The 6,801-nt window shown below is 33.7% G+C and overlaps 1 pseudogene; it reads left to right on the forward strand.

The window, feature by feature from the left end:
- Positions 1–2,089: 2,089 nt before the first annotated feature.
- LOC110098561 lies at positions 2,090–6,096 on the forward strand (annotated as a pseudogene).
- The last annotated feature ends 705 nt before the right edge of the window (positions 6,097–6,801 follow it).

Genomic DNA, 6,801 nt, shown 5'->3' on the forward strand with positions numbered 1-6,801 from the left:
GCGATTCGTATTATTGATAATGTCAAAAGAAAAATTATGCATCTTTATACTTGTAAGGTTATTACCTGTAAAGCTTTTTCTAAATGTAGGAATATTGGTGTGAATTTGGGTATCCAGCTGGAGTTAGATAATTCTGTTTATATTGATTCTGTTGTTTACTGGATTAAGCCTCTGTACCCGTTTGTGAAATTAAACACAGATAGGTCGGTTGGTTTGTTGAATGCTGGTGCGGGTGGGCTTATACGTGACTCTAATGGGGATTTTTTAGCTGCTTTCGCTGCACCTGTGCAACAGCTGGATGTTTTCTGGGCTGAACTTAATGCGTTGTTTCTTGGTCTACAGCTTTGTTTAAAATTGGGTTTTTATTCTGTTTGGATCGAAGTGGATTCTAAGCTTGTTGTTTCTAGTATCACTGAGAATTATAATGGTAATGCTCAGAATTTCTATATTATGAGAAATATTAGGAACTTACTGAATTTAATGAATTTTAAGATCTCGCATATCTTTAGGGAAGGTAATGTTTGTGCTGATTGGTTAGCTAATAAGGGTTCTCACCTTGTGGGTTATGAGGAAATTGATATTTCTAATCTAGATCTCTCTTTCAGAGGTATGTTGTTAGTGGATAAAGCTTCTTTGCCTTATATTAGACATGGGTGATTGTGGTTCTTTTTGTGTTTTGATTGTTCTAATTGTCCCTTTGTCTAATTTTTCTGTCTCTGCTTCGTTCGTGGTGGTTATTAGCGACAGAACTACTGTTTTTGGGTGTTCTGTTTCAGTTTGTTCTTTAAGTGCTGGATGGTTGGGGGGAACTGGAAAGGGGTTTTTTTTGGGTATGTTAAGTTGTGGTTGCCTGGGAGGATTGGTATGAAGTTGTTTTTTTATTTGATGCTTCTGTATAATTCTGTTGGTTCTAGTCTGAAGATTGTGGGCAATTGGTGTTTGTATTACATTGGGATTACTGGCTTCGTGGGTTCGCGGAAAGGTGATTATTTTTCTTGTTCTGTTTTTGGTGATTATGTGAATCTGATACTTTTATTGAGGAAGATATGCAGGTTTTGCAAATGGATATGCTTTCTCTACAAGGTATGTTTTTTTGTTATTTTTCTTTCCTTTCTGGTTTTTTTGTCAAGTTTTGTAGGAAAGCTGTGCTGAAAGGTTTTAAGATTATCTGGCTTCTCCTTTTTTGGGTGCTGTTTACTCACAGCCCGGGTTTAGTTCTATATTATTTTTGTAACAATAGGAAGAGGATCCTCCGGCTCGTAGGTTTTTTGGTTTTATTTTATTTTGTAGCTCTTTTGAGCAGTAGGGAGCTGGAGGAACCTCCTAAGGACTTTGTAACCGTTTTTCGTATCAACACGTAGGCCACTAAGTGGGTTTTAACTAAAAAAAAAAAAACTGTATATATATTCAATAAAAATATATTAGTTTTGATATGAATATTTTAACTTATTTCTTTTCTTAAGTTCTTATTAGTTTATATAGCTCTTGATTTGCTTCTTAGCTTTACATGCATGCTTTAGCCTCGATTAACTACGGATACATATGTTGTTAATATTCACTCAATTTATATTTGCATTGTACTGATATTTGCAATTTGATCACAAAATTTAATTTTTTTACATTAAATATTTTTTAATATGTGCTACCCTTTAGCAGTAGTTTTAACCCCAACTAAACGCACTGCTAAAGACTGCCTACAAAAACATTAATGAAATCGCTGCTTATGCATGCCTTTCCAGCGAACACAAATACAACGGATTTACAACAGTTTCTAAACTGCTGTAAATAAATTTGTAGGTGTTTAAATCACTGCAGTAGGTCATAAAAAGTACTACGATGTTTATTAGCACCCATAGACTTTGTCATCATGTTAGTCATGCTAATCATTCATTTATCACGAGGAAACATTATTTTAGGAACTTCATGGATGCCGTGCTTGAGTAGATACGGTAATTTTCTCAATACAGTCGAGCTTTGTAATTATAAATACCCATCAGCTCTGCTCTTTTTGATTGTGTGAGCTTGAGAGAGAGAGAGAGAGAGTCGGTGTCTAAATTCTAGCGATACAGAGAGTGAGAAAGAGAGAAGAATGGAGGATGGAATTTCCAGGCAATTAGCTGGCTATGCTCCTTCTATGTGGGGCGATTACTTCATAAAAAACTCTGCTCCATTCTCTTCCACTACTCAGGTATTTACTGTCCATGATACACTGGAGGAAATGATGTGTTCTTGAATACAGAAAACAGAGGAATGGATGAGAAAGAGGGTGGAGGAACTGGTGAGAAAAGTTAAGAATTTGCTTCATAATACTTATGAGGGTGAACTGCAATGCCTTGAACTGATAGACTCTCTTCAACGCCTCGGCGTAGGCTATCACTTTGAAGAGGAAATTGATAAAAGGCTGAGAGAAATTCATCACCATAATGGAAAATTCAAAGGAAATGATCTGCAAGCTGTTGCTCTAAAATTTAGATTGTTTAGACAGCATGGCTATAACGTTACATCTGGTAAGCCTGATCTGGGTTTTTTTTTTTTCATTAATCTTTTTCATTTGATTTATTTTCTGTAATGAATCTTTCTTATGTTTTCCCTATTATTGATTAAACAGATGTTTTTAGTAAATATAAAGATGATGAGGGGAAATTCAAGAGCAACTTGGTTAATAACGTCAGAGGCTTACTTAGCTTATATGAAGCTTGTTTTTTATCTACTCATGAGGAAATTCAAAAGCACCATCTTCAAAATCTATCAGATAATGACATGCATTGGAGTTACCTTTGCATTGGAGAATCCCAAGGTCAGGAGCAAGATATTATATGAGAGTTTATGAGAAAGACAAGGAGAACAAAAATGATATTGTCCTAAAGCTTGCAAAGCTGGATTTTAATCTTCTTCAGTTACTCCATCATGAAGAAGCCATGAGCCTCTCTATGTATGTTTAATGATTGGTGATTTCTTCTTTTTTTTTCTTAATATTTCAGAATTAGCTTTAGTTTATATTAAAATATCTAAAGAAAACAACGACTTTACAAATACAAGCTCTCCATGTTATCATAACAATGAGAACTTGCTCAATTACCTTCTGAATAACTTGTAAGAATATAATGATTTCATTTCACAAGGCTAAAATAATATATTTTTACTTGTGCAGCATAGAAAATTTTCTTTGAATTTTTTTAGAAAATCCACAAAGCAAACTACACACAAACTAAGGTTTCGTTTGGGGCGGCTTTCTTGTTGCTTCTTAAAGCAGCTTTCTAGTTCAATATATAAAATTTTTGTACTAGAAAGCTGCTTTAAGAAGCAACAAGATAGCCGTCCCAAATGAAGCCTAAGAGTTTAGCATAAGCACATGTCAATATATCTTTAAATCCTTCTTTTAACAAAGTCTTCTCCATTGAATACACGCACAAACTACTTTCAATTAGTTTTCTTCATAAAATAATTTTTTAATTTTCAAAACAAACGATATAGTTGTCTTAATTTTTTTATTTGTTTTTAATATTAATTATGGTCCTAACATAATTTATTTGAAAATGACTTTATATATATATATGATGTTAATTTGTTCTGCAGATGGTGGGAAAAGATTTTTCATGATGTAAAATTCAATTTCTCGAGAGATAGAATGGTGAAATGTTATTTATGGATTCTCACAACATACTTTGAACAACAATACTCAATGGCAAGAAAAATAGCGACAAAGGTGATTGCTCTATGTTCAATCACAGATCATATATATGATGCTTGTGGAACTTCAGATGAGCTCGAATCCTTTACTGATGTGATCATGAGTAACAGGTTGTCACTAACGTCACTTCCAGGTGTTCTTTAAGTGCAGGAAAGTATCCTTCGTCTCTCCATTTTACTTCCTCATTCCAAGCTTTTATTACCACTTTTAACTAAAGCATGTAAGGTTGATAAATTAATATTGAATATACAACATATTCTATTCACTCATCAAAATAAATTAAATTTTTCATAAAACATAAATCATACTATTTCTTTGAGGTATTTTACGCGATGAGATTTTTCATGGCTGCTTAACTCGTTGTTGAAATCATGCAAAAATTTAGTAAAGTTATAAAAATGGATTTTCAAATATTCTTTCAGTTGTTGAGCTGCTTCCTCATCCCACCTGCAATAAAAATTTGTTATATGGTTTATTTTATTTATGATTCTCATTTATTTATTAATTGTTTAAACAAAAATATTTCAAATATTGAGTTTTAAAATTATACGCAAGCCTCATGATCACATCAGTAAAGGATTGGAGCTCATCTAAGGTTCCATAAGCATCATATATATCATCTGTGATTGAACAAAGAGCAATCACCTTTGTTTTCTGGTGGTTTATACTGATAGAAAAAAGTTACTTAAAATCAACGGCTTTGGTTGCAGGTATAAAATTAAATCTGCGCCATATAGCCGTTGGTTATTATACCGCCGCTAATTTCGACGGTGGTTTATTAAACACCGCCGGTTAATACCAACACTCTAACCACCAATATTACTGGCGGCTATCGGACTGCTAGCAATACCTGAATTTCCGATAGTGTTAATCTAAGTGGAACTTTTTCCAAGGATATTCTCATGAGAGTCATCAACTTTGCCCATTTTATGAAACCGTATATGTTATTCAAGACAAGCATACCAATTCATCTTTGATAAAGATCAAATCTCAAAGCTTTTGGTTGAACCAATTTCCATTTGAAGAATGGAATTCTCAGACTACTTCATGTTCCAACTATTTTTATTTCAGAAATAAATGTTTTATGCTTTCATTTTGTTGGATGAAATGTATTTAGTTTGATGTTTTATCATATACTTTGTTCAACTTGAATGTTGTATTCTAAGTGTTGCTACTGTTCATTTTTTAAGTTGAAGATTTTTAGCATTATGTGTTGATTTATTTTAATAACACTATTGAATGTTAAGAAATTATGAATATAAATGATAATTATTTATTTTGTTAAATTTCTACTATTTTGAAAAAGGTGAAATAAGAACTTTAAAACAAAATTATTTAGAGGTAAAAAAGAAGTTGGAATAAATAAAGTAGAAATAGCTTTTAGTTTTATCAGATTAATCTTTAAAGTTTACATTTCTTTAAATCTTTTTATGAAGTCTTGTTAATTGTTTATAATTATTTAGCTTATATTTAATTACATTGAAAAATGTTAACATTGGCTATAAAATATAAACCAAAAATCATTGCAGCTCAAAGATTGGAGAAGATTATTTCTAAAAATTATGGGTAGAGCCATGCACTTGTGATTTATGACTTATCATATCCAAAAAAAAAGGGCACAATTTTGATTTATAGCTTATCATATCCAAAAAAAAGAGCACAATTTTGCCACATCTGTCGATGCTATTTTGATATACTTCTAACAAAGATTAATTTATTAAGGTATATGGAAATTATAATAAATGTCATTTTTTATGCATAAAATGGGAGTTGTAGCACAAATTGTATCAAAATTAAAGTTCAATTACAAAATGACCGTGGACTCAAGCCAACTAATAAGTGTAATTGAGAACATTGCTGAAAAATTAAATAAAAAAAAAGCAATTATAAGGGTTTATAGAAATCTCAAGATGCAAAAAGTTCATAATAAATGTCTTAAAATGAAATTAACAAAAAGAGAGTGTGTTCACGACACAAAAAAGTGGGAAATCATCGCGCACTCTGAGCTCTCGCCCTAGTCGCCTCCTCGGCGATTTCTAGGGTTTCCTTTAGCCTTCCTCTGAACGCTCTTTTCCTCTCATTTTCGCTTCATTTTTCTTCCATTGTTGTTCTCTTGTGGCCCTTTCGGCTTTCTAGCCCTGTTTGGGGCTTCAGTATTAGCAGGGATGTCTTCGTCCAATGCTTGGGGGAAGGCTTCCAGCCCGACACATGGAAAAAGCAGGGGCTTTTTCGATCTTGATGATGCTGATTCTTCTAAGTCGCCTTCACGTTCTTTCAAAGACGTTCTCTCTGGTAACCCGATGCAAGGTGATAACGCCCCTAAATTTACTCAATCTGTTGTGAATGGTGTTCCAGCTATACTTATTTCTGATGAAGATGTTCTTAAGCTGGCTTATCCATTTTAGTTTACCCTTGTTGTGAAATTTGCTTTACGTAGACCGAATCTTGACTCTATACGCTCTTTTTTTGCTAATCTTAAACTCTCTGGTTTTTACTCCGTTGGGCTTTTGGATTCTAGACATGTAGCGATTCAGCTCTCGAACGATCTCGACTATAGCAGGGTGTTTTCTCAGAGATCTTACTTTATCAATAACTGTCAAATGAGAATCTTAACATGGACGCCGTTTTTTTATGTTCATGAAGTGTCCCCCATAGTTCCGATCTGGATCTCTTTTCCAAATTTGAGGTTACATTTTTTTAACCCCCAAGTCTTGCGTGAGCTTGGCTCTGTTTTTGGGAGGCCTCTGCAGACCGACCAAGCAACTGCCTCTAGGACCCGCCCCTCTGTGGCTAGGATTCTGGTGGAAGTTTACATTTCAAAGAAACATCCTAAAGAAGTTTGGATTGGTTCAAAGGCGTTTGGTTATTTGCAAAAAGTCGAGTTTGAGAAGGTTTCCGATTTTTGTTCCCATTGCAAGATCCATGGGCATGACATTTCTGATTGTTTTAAATTACATCCTGAGCTGAAAAAAATAGCGAAACCTACGGCTGAGATAGTTAATTTTCATGTTATTTCTATTTCTAATAATGTGCTGGATAAACCTTTGGCAAATGTTGTTATTGAAAACCAGGTGGAGGCGGTAACTGACCTTGTTGTGCCAGAAAACAGA

The sequence above is a fragment of the Dendrobium catenatum genome, unplaced genomic scaffold (genome assembly GCF_001605985.2).
Source record: "Dendrobium catenatum unplaced genomic scaffold, ASM160598v2 fragScaff_scaffold_540, whole genome shotgun sequence".
NCBI classification, from domain to species: Eukaryota; Viridiplantae; Streptophyta; class Magnoliopsida; order Asparagales; family Orchidaceae; genus Dendrobium; species Dendrobium catenatum.